This window comes from Peromyscus maniculatus, chromosome 5 (assembly GCF_049852395.1).
Source record: "Peromyscus maniculatus bairdii isolate BWxNUB_F1_BW_parent chromosome 5, HU_Pman_BW_mat_3.1, whole genome shotgun sequence".
NCBI lineage: Eukaryota > Metazoa > Chordata > Mammalia > Rodentia > Cricetidae > Peromyscus > Peromyscus maniculatus.
In genome coordinates this window covers 24,637,986-24,656,011 of record NC_134856.1, presented here as the reverse complement: position 1 = coordinate 24,656,011, position 18,026 = coordinate 24,637,986, and the positions used below count along the sequence as shown (strand labels likewise).

At 42.3% G+C, this 18,026-nt stretch overlaps 1 protein-coding gene across 4 annotated transcripts in view; it reads left to right on the top strand.

Moving 5' to 3' along the window:
- The window catches only part of Inpp4b (inositol polyphosphate-4-phosphatase type II B), a 742,657-nt gene that overhangs the window by 276,388 nt on the left and 448,243 nt on the right, over positions 1-18,026 (top strand). The gene's annotated exons all lie outside the window — the stretch shown is intronic.

The following is an 18,026-nucleotide window of genomic DNA, read 5'->3' as shown; positions in this document are numbered from 1 at the left end:
ACTGATAATTTAAATTATTTTAATGTTGGGCCTAGCTTAACTGTCTCCATAATTAATATATATGTTGGGTTATTGGTGCATCTGAAAATTGCTATGACTATATAAAATAAATTTATTTTATATGTGGAGTATGTGGAGACATGTGGGTAATATGTTAAAATTAAATCAGTCTTGATAAAGACTTGATGGTATGATTTTTCTATTTGCAAACCTGTGATCACATAAAAATACAAAGTGTTGCTCTGACCAAAACATGTTTTCTATCTCAAGACACATGAGGCCATACTAAGTATTGCTATGACCAAAACATCTTTGCTATCTCAAGACACATGAGGCCCGTGCCTGTGTTAATGAGGGGAGGGGTAATCTGGTGCAAACCAGGTTTTGTGTCTCTGTGATAGCCAATCTCCCTACAGCCTTTTTCAAGGATAATTACGCATTGAAGAAGAGAAAACAATCAGAGAGAATTGGTTCTGATTTAACACTGATTCTTGAGGTCCTTCTGAGAGCACTGTGGCCCTCCAGTTAAAGTGGGGGCTTATAAAGGTCAGTCCTGGCTGCATTTATGGATTCTGTCATTGTGCCTGCTCACGGCCACTGCAGGGCACATGAGCTCTAAGGCTTTAGTCTGTCTGTGTGAAGTCCTTGAGTTTGCATTAGTGAGAAGGGGAGAGGCTCATGATGGCAGGTTTGAGTCTTCCTGAACTATGAATTCTATTCTCATTCTCTGAAGAGGATTTCGCTTTTCACAAAAGTCCTTTTGAGGTTTTGAAGGAGTTGAAGGTTTTAGGATGTGTTCTGGATCTCTTATCCATTCAGATCATAACAGCTGAACCTATATTCAGCCCCAACTTTTATCCATTCTTAAGTTTTTCCTCTCCTCAATTCCTTCTTAAAATATCCTGTCAGCAGCTTACTCTGGAAAACAGCCAGGCTTTCTCCAGCTCTGTCAGCAGTCAGGGACACTTTGGGAGATGCTCGCCCTTGCACGCAGATAGTCCAGGCTGTCCCTTTGAAGGGCTCGCACTGGCTGACCAGCTGTGGTCAAAGCTGACTTGCAGTGTGGTAGTGGAGGATGCTGGTAGGCCTGTGGCACTGAGGCTAGTTTGTGTTGTATCAGTTTTTATGCAATAGAAAAAGATAAAAGTTTTTTTTTTTTTTGGTCCTCTGTCTTCTTTTCTTTCCCCTGGGTGTAAAGAAATATTGTCATTTCCAAGGCATCATCCAGGGTGATAAAAACTGCAATTGATATGCTCCCCTACAATTTGTGCACCTCTTTCTGGCCTTTATTTCTCTTCCTGTAACTGCTAAGCTTATCTTTCTGACTCCAAGTGGAAATAAAACTGTCTTAGGTGATATAATGCGTTCTCCCCCAAATAACACCTCAGTGGAAAATGGCCACATGCATATTTGGCCCTTTTTTCAAACTGAACTTATTTTAGGCTGAACTAGTTGCCTTTCTTCCTGTGACCAGTGTCTTTCTTTCCAGATGAGCCTGTTTTGATCACTACATGGGCTTTTTTCCATCTGTCCAGGGTTCAGACTTCCTCTTTTTCTGTCTTCTTTATACTGACTCAGATGCTGAGTTCTTCCTCTTTTCCCCAAATCGTATAGACCTTCTCTTCATTCAAGTTGTCCTTTCCCTGTCCTCATTTTACAAATAAGAACCCATCAAAACACAACTTGGTTTCCATCTGGAGCCAGGGACCTAGCCGTGAGATGCCCTAGTTACAGAGAGGTGACCCACAAAGTAAGGACAGGATGTACCTGGACCAAAGGCATTTCTGGATCTGATTAGTGTGGAACACAGAGAATAGTATCTGTCCCTCTTGGAAGCTACACCTTTTTATATTTGTAGAAGAGTGGGCAAAGCATTCCTCTAGGCAGCTAGAACTAGGTAGTGATGGGGACTCTGTTTTTCGGTTGTGAGGTGACAGAGTTTTGAGGTTCTGTTTCTTTACTGCCTTCGTTTCTTTTCTGATTGCTGATAAAATAGCAGAAGAGAGAACTTCAGGGAGAAAGGGACTGTGGGCTCACAGGTACGGTGTGTCTGCCATGTCGGGAGGCATGGCTGGGGGAGCGTGGTGGCGACAGCTGCTCTATCTATCTGCGGCCACGGGTGTGTGACACATTGCTTCCTGTCAGGAAGTGAGGAGACAACGTGGGTGCTTCTCTCCCTTCGTCCACCTTTTCTTTTCTTTTTATGTATGACTGTATTGTGTAGTGCATATGCACCACACTGTCGCCGAGGAAATAGAGGTGCCTATATATAAGATGGGTCTTCTACCTCTCTAATTTCTCTACAAACGCTCTCACAGTAATGCCCATGAGTTGATCTCCTAGGTGACTCCACATCCTGTTAAGCTGACAACCGCATGGAATTGCTCCCACATGCTTGTGACTGCAGCTCTAGAGTATCCGATGCCTTCTTCTGGTCTGAGCTCACCTGCACTCATCTGTGTTTATACCTCAACACCGTTCCAGGCATAAACACATAATTAAAACATTTTTCAAAATCTTAAAGATTAACCATCATACTTATCTAACAATTAAAAGAATAACAACAACCCATTCTACACTAACATCTTTATCCTCATTAGTCACCAAAAGCTAAATACTTTTCTTTGTTGCTGAATAAGAAATATGTGTGAGTGCATGTGTGTGGGTATAAAAACATATATATGCTGCTTGTAGGCAGAACATGGGAATATTTCGAGCTTTTATTCCATCAGCCTTAAAATCCTTACCCTAGTAAAGTTGGTCCTGGAGTTTATATAAATCAGCTGTAAAATGCCTATTTACAGCTGTTCAGTGTCTAATAAATACAGAAACAGACTGCATTGTTCACAGATCTTGTAGACTCCCCCCCAGAACATCTCCGGGTGAAGCCCTCCTCCCCACCCCACAGCTGCTGTCTTTACAAACATGCCTGCAGCTGGGCTGCTGAACTAGTTCTTTAAGCATGATGTCCTTGCCAACACTTTGTCAGCCTCTGTTTCTCCTTCACAGTGTGCCAGAGCATGCCAGGGCATCCCTGTCCACCACATTCTAAGGATGCAGGCAGCATCCGTATACTCGACTCCTCATCCAATCTCTACCTATCTCTGTTAGCTTGAAATGTTATCCTGTTGCCTAATATTTGAATTCCTAATGTATTTTTCCTTGAACCTTTCTCAGCTGGGATGTTAGATTCTCCCTTACTTTTGTTACTCAATTACTCAGTGTTATGCCTTGAGCTAGGGGTTATTGTAACAGCCCTTTTCAGGGTTGCTGAGATTCCAGGGGTTTAACAGATGCTGAAACTCTCAGTGGGGAAAATGGAAGAGATTCTTGCATTTCTAGAAAGGGAAAATGAATATTGTTATTGTATTGGTAAAGGATGTGGGGGAAGTGGGGAGGCAGGACATGTTCAGATAAGTTGTATCTATTATACAAGTGAGGGGTGTGCTACCAGTGCCCTCTGATATCTGGAATTCTGGTACCCTGGGTGGGATGGTTGATGGAGATGATGGAAAAGTGGGTGGCTTGAAGCTAGTAGGCAGTGTTTCCAGGACTTGAGTCCTTGAGTAGAAGAGAGGAGTAGAGAGCAAGGATGGCCCCGTGGTTCTAGTTAGTGTACTTGGTGCTTGAAGCTGGGGACGGGGGGGGGGGGCAGGGCTCAAACACTGTATGGAGAAGGAGATGGCTCAGCATGGCCTTCTCCAGTGGCAGACTGCAGGCGGGCCTAAGGGCAAGTGGTTTATTTGAGAGTCAGTCTTGGGAAACACAAATGAAGAAGTGATGAAATGGATTGGAGAAGGGAAAGCCAGGAATGAAAAGAATCACAACGTTAGCTTGTAAAATCTTATGCTTTCTGAGAATCCTAGACACTGGAATAGAACATGTGCTGCAAAGCTTTTCCTCCTGAGGGAAGGGGACATGGATATTGTTCTCTAGCTTGCCCTGGTAAGTTTACAGTTGACTAGTAGGCATCAACACTCTATCCCTTTGGCTTGCCAAGTTGGGTGAACATTGACAACTCCAATGGTCACTAGAAATCTTCAAGACAAGACATAGACATGCTAGCAGGTAGAACTTGGGGGTGTTAACTGAAATAACATGGCAGTGGGACATGCATCGGTCACAGGGACCAACCTCTACATCATGGTGCTTAAAGACAATGAAGGTGGAGATAGAAGTTGTAGGCTTGGTTTTCACCTCTCCTGCATCTGGTCTGATCTTTCATATATGCACATTGGGATGTCAGGTTGTTTATGTAGAATAGAATGCAGTGAGGCTCCTTCTGAGTCCACGTGACGATGAAGCAGATGGTACTACCTATGGAAGGAACTATGGAGAGCAAACGGACGAGCAGACAGGGCTCCCAGGAATCCTAGCATTGAGCGGTCAGATAAAGGAGAATGCTGCTGATAGGGAACAAAGAGGTATTGTTTGAAAAACAGAATGGAAATCTGAAGAGGCCCATGCTCTCCAGAAAATCAGGACACATGCTAGGGAAATAATTAGAGAAAGAAGGAAAAGTCTGCAGGATTCAGTGGAGCACATAAAAATAATAGTAATAATAATACAATAATAATAAAAATTATACCTTCTTCATAGAGATTTATCCTCATATCAAAACCATTTTTTGCAGGATAGTAGAGGAATAGAGTAGAATATAGTGACTATGAATGTAGGCAGGATTGCCTGTGTTCAGATGCTGGCTAAAATTCTATGACTTTGGGCAAGTAATTTGTTTCTTCAGGCCTTAGATTCCTCATCATTAATCCACAAATAAGTATTGTTCCTACTTCTTAGGATTGTGATATGATCAAGAATTAGTCATATAAAATAACTAACGCCAGGCGGTGGTGGCACACGCTTTAGTCCCAGCAGTGGGGAGGCAGAGCCAGGCAGATCTCTGTGAGTTCAAGGCCAACCTGGTCTACAGAGTGAGTTCCAGGAAAGGCACAAAGCTACACAGAGAAACCCTGTCTCGAAAAACCAAAAAATAAAAAAATAAAATAAAATAACTAACATAATTCCAGACAGATGGTAAGCACCAAATTATAGTAACTATGAACTTTGTTCTTCAGCTTTTGTTTGTTTGAGAGTCAGCGTTCCTTGGTCTCTTTAGCCCATCGTGTTGTATGTTCCAAGGATATTGTTGATGATAATATACAACTGGTAGAGCCTAGGGTCTTGATAGGTTCACCTCCTCTGCCACCTGAAGACTTGAAAGACAGGAAACATCTGGAACACAACATGAACAGGTAGCAGCAGAGAAATCTCAAGCACCACAGACGATCCGACGTTGAAGAAAGGCAGGAAGCACACCCCTGCAGCAGACACACTGAGAGCTGTGAGCTGGAGCTCTGAGGCCTGAAAATCCAGTCTCTTCGAGAGGTCTGGGGGTTTCAGACTTCTGGAGCAGAGTCTTCCTCCCTTGATTTAAGGGGAGTCAGTTTGAAGAAATCTAGGATGTTTGATCGGCCAAGAACTGTGGCATGACATGTCCCGAACCATTCTTAAGCTCTTTGAACCAGTTGCTCCGTCTGCAGCACCCTGCTGGTGCAAGATAGAAGATGCCAGGCTTTTGTCTCAAGTCAGGATGTTGAGGAAGAAGCCAGGCATCTTGGAAATTCACCCTTTTTATTATTTAATCATGGCTGTCTCCCTATCTGGCTGTCTACCAGGGCATCTGTCTAACTCCTGCTTTCTCACAATCCTCTCCCAAGTCCCCATCTGAGCTTGAAATTTAGTATCCTTGAGACTGTGCTGGGAAGGGCACTATTAAGTACCTTCTTTATTCTTTTTTTTTTTTTTTTTTTTTTTTTTTGGTTTTTCGAGACAGGGTTTCTCTGTGTAGCTTTGCGCCTTTTCTGGAACTCACTTGGTGGTCCAGGCTGGCCTCGAACTCACAGAGATCCGCCTGGCTCTGCCTCCTGAGTGCTGGGATTAAAGGCGTGCGCCACCACCGCCCGGCTATACCTTCTTTATTCTTAAAAGACTCCAAGTTTCTGGGCTGAAGAAACAATTCAATGGTGAGATGTACCAGCCATTCTTGCAAAGGACCAGAGTTTGGTTGCCAGAATCCACATGGTGGCTCATAACCATCTGTAATTCCTGTTTCAGGGGCTCTGATGCCCTCTTATGGACTCTCCAGGCCCTGCATACATATGGTGCACATACATACATGCAGACAAAACACTCATAAATATCATGTAAAAATAATTTTTCTTTCCTGACCCAAGACAAAAAGGCTAGCAGCTTACAATGAAGCTTGCCAGTAGGGCCCATGCTGATCAACTGCCTCAACAAGTACAAGGCTGGATCAAGACATGTTTGTACAACAGTTATGGGCCAATCAGTCATCCTGTCTTTCCTCAAACTGACCAACCCTGAATTACAGGAGCAAGAACCCTCAAAGACATTAAACAACAACAAACATGGTACCCAGGAAAGCTAGGCTCAGCTTCTCAAATTCCCACTCTGCTTTGCAGGAGTTCTTTCTGTCTTCCTTGAGTGGGAACCAGAAAGAAAGAAGAGAAAGAAAGAAAAAAGGAGAAAGAAGGTAGACTGTAAGTTTCCAGAATTTTATATACTAGATTTGGTTCATTTCATGGCCCCACGTTGTTATTCTGGGAGACTTTGGCCATGGCATCCAAATGTTCATCTCAGAGCAGCAACCTCAGCATCACTGGGAAACTAGTTAGCAATGCACACATCCAGGTTCTGTGGGACATAACATGAGAGCTCTCTCTCTCACAAGCTTTCTAGATGATGGGCAGGCACAGGAGAATTTCAGAAGCCTACAAATGAGGTCTCTTCCCTGCCATGGTGTTAGGCCTCAGATAACTTCATCACCCAAACAATGTAAGATGATGTCCAAATACATTTACAACTCCCCAGTGACCATGGTGGGGACACTATGACCTTCCTGGCAGATGCTGAGTCAGGTACTACTTCTCTGACATGCCCCTGACAAGGTGGCAGCTGTTTTCATTTGGTTCACAACCAGGCAGGTTTTTTTTGTTTTTTTTTTCTTTTTTTTATTAATTTATTTATTTTTCCATCACAGGCAATTTATTTTGTTCTATTCATTCACAGTTAATACAGAAAATACGTGGAAACATTTCCATATAATATTTGACACAGAAATCATCAAATAGAAGTATACAATGTTGACAGGAGGCAGTACATTTATAATTTATAACCCCAAATGTATTTATAAATTAGAAATGGAAAGATCTACAAATGAAATTATGAAGGTTCACCAAAGTCATTTAATCTGTCAGTTTCTCATTCATTTTTATGTCTTAATAATATTCTATTGTATGAATAAGCCACATTTTATTTCTCTCCAGTATTTGATAGCTATTTGAGTTGTTTTAACTTTTTTACTATTAGCAACACACTGCTGTAAATCTTCATGTACATGTTTCATAGGTGCACATTTTCAGTAGTTTGAGGTTATATTCCTAAGGGTAGAATTGTTGAGTAACAGAGTAACAATGTTTTGCATTTTGACCAACCACCAGACTGTTTTGCCAAAGTGGCACACCATTTTACAATCTCACCAAATCCTTGTTTTTAAGGCTCTGATTTTTGTACAAAAGCATTCAATCATTCTGTCAACCAAACCAGGAAAAGTAAGCTATAGTTCAGAGCTGTTCTATTCCATTTACTATGCAAAGCCAATCTTGGCGTTTGCAACTCTCAGCCCTTTTGAGTATTCTTGCAGTGTTCACCTTTTCCTCCACCACTTTTTTTTTCTTCTTTTTTTCTGGTTTATTTCTATCTATTACAAATATATAAAAAATCCTCCATCAACACTGATGATAGCAGCAGAACCTTGAAAAATATACCTTTGGTTTGCCTCAGAAAAGGAACACATATTGTACTGTAAAGTTTATAAAATTGGCGCAAAACATTGTAATAATGTTACAATACCAGTTTTAAGAGTTCAGTGACTAATGGGGAGCCGATGGGATACATGCAGAACTGTGAAAGCGATCTCACTTAGCCAGCTGTACACGTAGACTGTAAATCTACATTCAGATCATTTCTGAACTAAGACTATCATCTCAGTTTATCTGTTGAGGTAAACCAGGAAACCCTAGAATATACCTTGATTTTTGCAAAAAAACAAAATAGGGGGAGGGGTTTCTTCAGCATTTCAGTCCACGAGTAACAGTATCCTAACAGGCAAAGTGTTCTCTCACTGTCAACATAGAATGAACTGCTGCTGGAGGTCAACTTGGGCTTTAATTTGCATTAGCACTTACATGCATAGTAGTCCAAGTTGTTGACCTCATGACTTTAAAAAGTAACTCTAAAAAAAAGTCTCATCAAAACAATATACCCTTTTATGAATTATGCCTCAATAAAAAAAAAAGTAGCCCCAAATAAGAAGCAGCTCTGAAAAAGAAAATATAACTTAAGATATTTGAAAAAAACAAGGTGAATACAGGTTCAAAAGTAATTAAGATATATTTTCTTAAGGCTATCTAGAATTAGGCTTTAAAGAATTCTACCATTTCAAGTTTACCACTAGTTACTAGATACCTATTTACAAACAAGATGTTCACCTTTTTTGTTCCTTTATCAAGAGAAAAATCTACCTTCAGACTATGAGGGTGGTGATGGGGAGGGACTAGAAAACAAGATTCAAACAATCCCATGCAAATATCACATTTTTCAAATGGAAGAACTCCAAACTGCACTAGAAGTTCCAATCACTAAGACACTTTCCATTGAAATGATTTAAGTACAACTACAAGACACCAAGGTTTAGGCCTAATATAGGCCTGACAACCAAGTCCTTGTTTTCTGGAAGAAAGGCCTCAAAAGTCCCACTCAATTCCATATAACAATACTTCAAAGATCAATTAGGTTTTCCTTTCCTTAATATTTTTGTTTTTGACTTCTAATCCTAAAGACTAGATTAAAACTTAGCTCATTTCCCAGAAGGCATTGCTTCCCTTTCTCTATGAAAGAGTCCACCAAGACCTCTTCCTCAAAACCATCTTGCCCCCAGCCTCCAGCCTTTGCTTGTGATGCATCTTTCTCAACATCCTGAAAAGGTAATGTAGGTAAAATATGCTCATAAACATTAAAACTAGTTGTTAGAAAGACGTAACTAGCTTTATAATTTAAGTTTTAAAGCATAAATACTTGCAGCTTAATCTGCACTGACAATGATTGTCGAAGCCTAGAATTCAACATTTACAAATTCTCATTCACACACACAAAACACACTATTATCACACAACTTGTGTCTTGAGAGAATCTTTTGCTTTTTAAATCTTTGGCCTCCCAGTCAATCCCAAATTAAACCAACTTTTCCGAGTTCTGGTAGTTACCTGGACCACTGAGGCATTGCCACAAGACTTCTTCTCTTTTGAAACATCCTTTTTCTCTAGATATTAGGATAGCTACACCAGCTTGTTTCTTCTGTGGTGTATGTTGGTGTGGGATTATCTATTGCTTGATTTTTCATGGATGTGTTTAGCTTCTTTGGGTTGAATTTTCCCTTCTAGTACTTTCTGTAGGGCTGGGTTTGTAGACAGGTATTGATTAAATCTGGTTTTATCCTGGAATATTTTGTTTACTCCGCCTATGGTGATTAAGAGTTTTGCTGGGTATAATAGTCTGGGTTGGCATCCGTGGTCTCTTAGTGTCTGCATGAGATTTGTCCATGATCTTCTAGCTTTTATAGTCTCTATTGAGTAGTCTGGTGTTATTCTGATGGGTTTACCTTTATATGTTACTTGGTCTTTTTCCTTTGCGGCTCTTAATATTTTTTCTTTGTTCTGTGTGTTTAGTGTTTTGATTATTATGTGGCGAGGGGACTTTTTTTTTGGATCCAGCCTATTCGGTGTTCTGTAAGCTTCTTGTATCTTCATATGTATTTCTTTATTTAGGTTAGAAAAGTTTTCTTCTATAATTTTGTTGAATATATTTTCTGTGCCTTTGAGTTGGTATTCTTCTCCTTCTTCTATCCCTATTATTCTTAGGTTTGGTCTTTTCATGGTGTCCCAAATTTCCTGGACGTTTTGTGTTATGACTTTTTTGTCTTTAGTGTTTTCTTTGACTGACGAATCTATTTTCTCTATCATGTCTTCAGTGTCAGAGATTCTCTGTTCCATCTCTTGCAATCGGTTGGTTATGCTTGTTTCTGTAGTTCCTGTTTGTTTAGTCAGGATTTCTATTTCCAGCATTCCCTCAGCATGTGTTTTCTTTATTGTCTCAAATTCATTTTTCAGATCTTGGAATGTTTCTTTCATCTGTTTAATTGCTTTTTCTTGGCTTGATTTGATTTCTTCCCATTTTTTGTTCGTTTTTTCTTCCATTTCTTTAAGGGAGTTTTTAATTTCCTCTCTAATGGAGTTTTTCATTTCCTTTTTAAGGAAAGTTTTTATTTCCTCTTTAAGGTAGTTTTTCATTTCCTCTTTAAGGAAAGTTTTTATTTCCTCATTGAGGGAATGTTTTATTTCTTCTTTAAGGGCCTCTATCATCTTCTTAAAGTCATTTTTAGGGTTGATCTCTTCTGTTTCTTCTGTCATGGTATGTTTAGGTCTTGCAGGTGTAGAATCACTAGGTTCTGATGTTGCCATATAGGTCTTTATGTTGTTGCCTGTATTTTTGCACTGGCGTCTACTCATCTTTTCCTCTGTGTGGTGCAGGTGGTGTCTGTGTCTGAGAGTGCCTCTCTTGTTCTAATTTTTAGTCTTGGTTTAGTAGGGGTTCTTGGTTAAATTGGTGCTATTGGGCTGTTTCTTCAGGGACAGCTGATTTCAGTCGGTGAATTATATACTTATGATTCTCGTGATCTGGTTTGGTGACTGGGTAGCGCCTTCTTCTGTGTTCCCAGGTCACGTTTTGTTCATTTGTCAACTCCTCAGCTGATCTTGTTTCTTCAGATTTCAAACTGTAGGCATCTGAATCCTCTCCCAGATGGGTTTCAGCTGAGCAGGATAGTCTCACCAACACCTCCAAGTTGTTGGGTTTCACACGATCAGCAGTTGGGCCCTGGGTTGTCCCCAGACGGAGTGTCCAGACTCCTGGTTCCGACCCACGGAGATACCCTCTTCCCCAGGTGTTGGGGCTAGGGGCGTCCCCGCTCCAAGCTGTGTCCACCCCTCTCCGTCCCCGGGCCTGTCCACCCCTGTGGCCCACTGCCACAGGCCCACCTGCGTCCACTTGTCTCCACCGCTGGGCCTGTATGTCCCTGTCAGCTGCCGCTGGGTCTGTCTACCTCTGCGGGCGGCCAATGGGCCTGTATGTCTCTGCCGGCTGCCGCCGCGGGCCTACCCACCTCTGCTTGTCACTGCTGCCAGGCCCATCCACCTCTGGGAACAGCCACGGGGCCTGCACATCTCTGCCGGTTGCCGCTGGGCTTGTATGTCAGCCGCTGCCACCAGGCCCTTCCACCTCCACAAGTCGCCGACCTGCGTCCGCCTGTCTCTGCCACGTGGCCTGTTCACTTCTGTGGGCCGCTGCCAGGCCTGAATGTCTCTGTCGGCTGCCGCCGCTGCCGGTCCTGTCCACCTCCGTCTGCTTATCTCTGCCGCAGGGCCTGTACACCTCTGTGGGCCGCCGCTGGGCCTGAATGTCTCCGCCAGCTGCCGCTGGGCCTAAATGTCCCTGTCAGCCACTGCCACCTGACCCGTCTACCTCCGCAGGCCGCTGCCATAGGCCTACCTGTGTCTGCTTGTCTCCGCCATCCAAGCAGGTTTTTAATAGGTGGAACTGTGTTACCCATGACCCCTTGCATATACTTTCCTCTAAAGTACATAGAACTGGCTTTAACCATCATTCCCGTCCTTTAGAGGTCAAATGCCCTCTCACCATCCAATTTTCCAGTGTCTGTATGGACTTATTTCCTGCCCATATGTCATTCAGTCTCTGCCTCACTCATTGCTCTAATTTATGGGTCAGTTTGGCCAGTTACTGCGTGCTGTTTTCCGGCCACTCTATGACAACACACTCCTTGCTTTCCAGATAAAGACACAGAAACCGCCTCACTAGATTTCTGTATGTTTGGCTAATTGTAACAGACTTGAGGGGTTGGGAAGGGTTTGCAGTACAGAAACATGGTAATCCAGTGTAGGACACGAGTCATTCTTGGCATGAAATGTCCCACAGACATTTGACTGAGATTCCAGTCCCTGCTTCCTTCCACCCTCTCGTGTACCTCTGCAACCTCTAAAAAAGTCACAAAAGGAAAACACATCGACTAATACTTTCCATTCTGTGATGTGCTGTAATTTAGTACTTAGTCCCACTTTGTCAGCCCAGGCTGTAAATGCTTCGAAGAGGCAGCTGGTCATGCTGTGTAACAGAAAATGTGGTGTCCTCCCTCAAGAACATGTGGATTCCACAAGGGGGAGCAGGGGACTTGTCCAAGGACATTGGCTGGTGTTCTCAAAGACAGATCGGGTCCTTACCAACCGTCACAAAGCAACAAATGTCCTCTTCATCAAACAACTCGTGTCCATTTATAAACAACCCATGTTCCGGCGGGGCAACGTCTGCTGCCTTTCTCCAGGTTTCAGGACCACCATTCCCTGGGGAGTCTCACCACTTCCCAGCTTGTCTCCAGGAGCCAATGTGTGTCAAGCACACTACCCACTGACTCATATGTTAACCCATTCATATTTATAGCACGGATGGCAAGATTGCTGTCACCTTGTATTCAGAGACTGTGGTTGCCCAAGTTTAAATTTACCCACACAGCACAGCTAGATAAGGGCCCATGTAATTTATGAGCCTCTTTGCTTTCCTAACTAGAATATGTACTTTGTTAAGAAAAAAAATGTTGTCTTAAAATGTGGCTTTGAGGTGTCCAGTGCTCTGGCACATTGCAGGGTTTCAGGAATTATATGAATTGAATAAACATTTCAAAGTGCATGAGATGAGAGACAAACCTCATTTCTTGTCAGGAAAATGAAAAATTCCTCTGTGTGTGTGTGTGTGTGTGTGTGTGTGTGTGTGTGTGTGTGTGTGCATATGCATGTATATGTGTGCATATGCGTGTATGTGTGTGTCTGTGTGCTTGTGTGCATGCACATTTGCCTGTGTGTGCATGTATGTTTATGTGTGTGCACATGGATGCATGTGTTGTATGTGACAAAGGGAGTGAGAGATCATGATATAAGGGAGAGAAGACTTGAAAACAATTTATCCTCTAGGAAAATCCCCTCATCTTAGAGCAGTGGAACTGTCCTTCATCAAAGAGATCAAAGAAAAAGACACAGCTGCCTACTGAAGCTGCTTCTCTGCCGAGGTTACATCCCTTTTGGTCTGCTCAGTTTGATTCCTGCACCCTAGTTATGCAGCACAGAATTTGGAACATGCTACGTCTACTTCAGCATCCACTGGCTCACCACCACGTGTTCAGGGACAATGGACCCTGACCAGTGACCAGTACTTGGAGCATTACACCAAGTGTTGATGTGGAGAAGCAAGTTGACACTGTTTGATAGACAGAGTTTACAGGTCTTGGCCCTGTTGATCCTGGGATAGAATGGACTGGGAGACGTTTTAAGCAGAGTTGATGGCCATGCTGTTGCTCGGCTTTAGGTGAGTCACTTACCCCCTTGGACCCTCTGTCTTCTTATTTTCAAAAAGCGTAATTCTTTCTGAAAGTGAAAATTCACCCTCTTCCTGCAACAGGTCAGTGTAACCATATTTTATTCCATCTTTTCCTCCTGGTCCTGAACACTGGGCTGCTGTTGGACTTTTCTACCAACTTAGAAACTATAGCTTTAAGTGATGACTCCTCTTCCTAGAATTTATTTGTTATGAAACCTCAGAGAACTTTGGAACAAACCTACATGTTTGTTTACTCAAAAGAACTAAATAAGACTGGTTCGTGTACAGCCGTAGGCTTCCAGTCTCTTTATGGACAACTGTTACATCTGGTTTAGCCCCTGACGTTTCTCACTGGATGTTCATGAAACCCACCTAACATCCAAGAGATGACCTTCTCCTGAGCCCGGCTAAATCAGAGTAACTGATGTGTTCTATCACCCCTGCACTCAAGAACTCCCTGGAGCTGTGCGGCACACGACTTAAACACAGTCCAGACAGTCGTCATTCTAGCAGGGAATAGGGGCACATTCATGAGTCCTGAGATACAGCTGAGGAACTCCTGATGGTTGATGGCTTCCATGGAAAGAAGAATCAGTTTCTTTAAGGGCATGACCCCTGGTCAGTTGACCTCATGCCCGTGGAGCGTACTACCTTCCTGAGTATATAGGAAACAAATTAGAATCTGTTGGCTGTATGAAACAAAGAGGACATTGAAGTTTGGAAGGGTCTTGGATGGGAAGGATCTGATAGGACCTAAGCGGGGTGGTGGTAAATATGTCCTAAATACATTATTATGCATATAAAGAGTCCTTAAAAAGTTAATAAAACCATTATATCAGAAGACACACCCCTTCCATTGTGTTGATTTTCAAAACACAGTGTAAGGCTGGAAGAAGCCACTGTCATTTCAGTCATGGGAATCCGCCCCTGCCACCTCCCATGGGGCTCTGTAACTGTCCTGGCAGAAGTGAAAAGAGACTAAAGAAAGACACTTGTGTTCTTCTCCTGACCTATTAGGCTGGTAAAACAATAGCCCCAAGGACTTGGAGTTTCCTCAGGAAGCTTGGGCTGGGGGAAGGGAAAAGTTGAAGCCCCAATGACAGCCAGAAGAGGAAACTGGCTCCCAGGAGGAAGTTTCACACAGTGACCCCCTCCGCCCATCCGTCTGTCTAACTTGTCAGACAAACTAGAGCAAAGAAAATGATGTGCGGGATGGGCAGGGCCACAGCGTGACCAGTACCTCTCATTGGCCCCTAAGTCTGAATCCCACAGCAGTATGCCAAGTCGGGGTTCACTGGACCCTTTAATTTGTTCATCCCCAGTGTGGCCACAGGGAGACCACCTTCTTCCTCTGCTTTCACTCTCATGCTTTTCCTTAATAGGTGCATTGGGGGTGTCTCAGCCTAGCTTATTGGAAGTTCCAGAGTCTGGACTTTGTCTCTAGAAACTCCATTAACACTTCCAGTCCCCCTGGCTTGATGGCGTTTGGTCCGGCATCCCCTCCCCACTTCACCCCTTCTACCTACAACTCCAGCATTTGGTCACATCGCTTGGCTGGAGTCCAGTTTAGGTTACTCTCCAAGTTTTAGATAATCACTTAAATTTTAAATTTTATCTATGCACTGCCAGAACCTGCCTGTCCTCATCAGTCACGTTGTCATGGTTTAGGCTCCTGGACCAGCATCTCCCCCTCAGAGTGCATCATTATAGAGAACTGCACTTATTACCAGAAGCAGGGGCTGAGGGTGGAACGGAGCAGGCAGCTGAGGCTACGCAGAAGCAGAGGCCGCAGGGCTCAGCCGTGTGGGTTAATTGAAAGGACTCTGGATTAAAGTTGGGAGGCGTGAGGTATGTCACCGCGTCCTCTCCATTAAGCCCCTCCTCTCCTCTCCTGACACTGGTGTTCTCATCTGGAACTGAGAAGGTTGGAGAAGCACTCAAGTCCTTCTTAATTCTGGCATTCTGTAGCTCTAAGGGCAGCAGAGAATAGACATTTTTGAAAGCATCAGATGCATACTTTTATTACTGTATAGTATCATAATTAATATTCACAGTGATGACTTTGGGTCATCAAGGAAAATTACATTATGCCCAGTGTGCTTTTAAGGAAGGCCTCATAAAGTTTAATACATTCTAGAATGATTTTCTGTCAGGATTTTAAACAAATGTGCCTATATCTGCATTTATGTGTGTGTGCACATATTATATTTGGTACTTAAGGTAACCCTTCTGATAGTCTGAAAACATGTCATTTTGAATGACTTACAGCTCAAGGCTGCTGCAATGCTGTAGTGTGAGTGCATCTATAAAGCATTTAGTCAAAATGACTGCTTTATACCCAAGGCTTTTTTCAGTATCAGAGAAAGGCCCCACATTAAATACTTCAAATGCTGTCGTAGAAGAAATGAAGTTTGCATCTAAACTAAAATGTTATATTCTTCAACATTTTATCTTCTTGGCATGCATATCTTCTATAGGACAGGGCACCGACTTAACCTTTTCTTCTACTAATTTATCTTTTGATCTTGTCACTTGCATTCCAGGAGGACCTTTCTTCTGATGACCTCTTTATATTCTGTTTGGATATTTATATTACTTTAATTCTTTGGCTAGGGTTCTACCACCAACAGAGAAAAACAAATCACTTGGGTCTCTGTTAACAATTTCAACACATATGCCTTAAGGCCTGGGTCTCTTGGTGTTTGGGCTGAAGTATGGTCCTGTGGTGACTGGTGCTGAGCATCTTGGGTCTTCTTCCATTTCAACATTCCAAGGGATATCTTCAGTGACACTAGCGAGAAGTCTGAGATATTGCTTAGTATGCCAAGTTGTTCATCTGTGCTTCTTTCTGGGTTTTCCACTGCCCAGAACTGTGTCTTGTCCATCTCAAGTATCTGTTCTGGCAATCATTAGCTTCTAGATTTCCCCAAGAATAAGCAGATCTCCTTCCAATATTTAGGAGTTCAACCTCTTATATAAATATGATGGCACAAATAAACAAAGTTAGATTGCGGCCCACTGAATATTATATTAGTGATTTCTAATTACAGATTCCACTATCATTCCCAAGATGTTACACATGATATCGCAGGTTCTAAAGTAATTTCTAGCCCATCTCACCCCAAATAAGGAAATACAGCATCATAGAATATAGGGGTCTCTTTTAGTTCCTATTTATAGAGGTGTGCATTTTCCTTTCAGGAAATGTGGAAACAGTATCCCTTCTGCCAGCCGGAGTCTGAGCTACGCCCGGTACACTGTGCGGAGCCAAGCCACTTAACTTTCATGCCCCTTAGTTTTCCCGAGGACTAAAGTGGGATATAAACTCAGTGACCTCGGAGGACCCGCTTGGCACTCACTCTCCAATTTGCTACTGATCCACAGGATGAAGGCAACTTTTCTTTATGCCCAAAGTTGCTAATTGGGTTGCAGAAAATTAATACAGAGACTTGGAGCCAGTGATCAGCACTTAATGTTTAAGTATTGCCCAGGGAATTCTGTAAGTACTTGGGGATTCAGAAACTGAAGCATCCTTCATTATGTCTGAGAGATCCCCAGAACTTGGAGAAAGGATTAGGCCACAGTGCTCTTTAGTTGGATGTTTTATTTAAAAGGATCTGGCTAGATTCTTTGTAGAATCTCTGAGATGCCAGACACAAGGCTTACACACAAAAACCTGATTTGGGTAAGCCTTCTCAATGTGTAGACTGCAATTGTTCAGCATTCTAGAGCATGTTTACTGTCCTGGTTGCTTTGGAAAAGTCAAGAAAGCAGTGGGAATCAGAACAGGGTGGGGGAAGCAGTAACTCAGTGTTGCTATGTAACAAAAGTATGCTTTAGAAGAAATCTGAATGAAATGAATATTCAAAGTATTAAGTTGACCAAAATCATATAGCAAAGCTTATAACAGCATCATTATTTTGAAAAGCATGATAAACTATTAATAGTGTTCACATATGTGTAATGAAATCATAGGTGATTTCTATGTTGTTTGTATTTTGCTGAGGTTCTTAATACAGCATGCATTGGTTTTGTAAACTAGAACATTCACTGCAGTGGGAATTCGGCTTCCTCTTGGGTTGCATCTTTTACATCCTCAGGTGTATTTTGTCCAACATAATTCCTTTTGAACACTGAAGCCTTTTTATTTAAATCAACAAAGGATATTAAGACTGTGAAATATTGCTTTGTGATCTTGTTTTCATAGTGAGCATTATTATTAAACAACTTTTAAGCACTTCTGTTTTTAATACCCAATTTGACTAATAAAACATTTTTATCTGCCTTGATATTTTATTTCTACTAACTCTACATAGCATATGAGGATAGAGACTGAGGGATTCTGACATGTGATCTTCTTTGTTTTGTGTAAGCATCCCAGGTCCCTCAGCATGAGACAGACAATGTCAAAAGCACTCCATCAGTGATATTTTATTCTCTGAACTAAA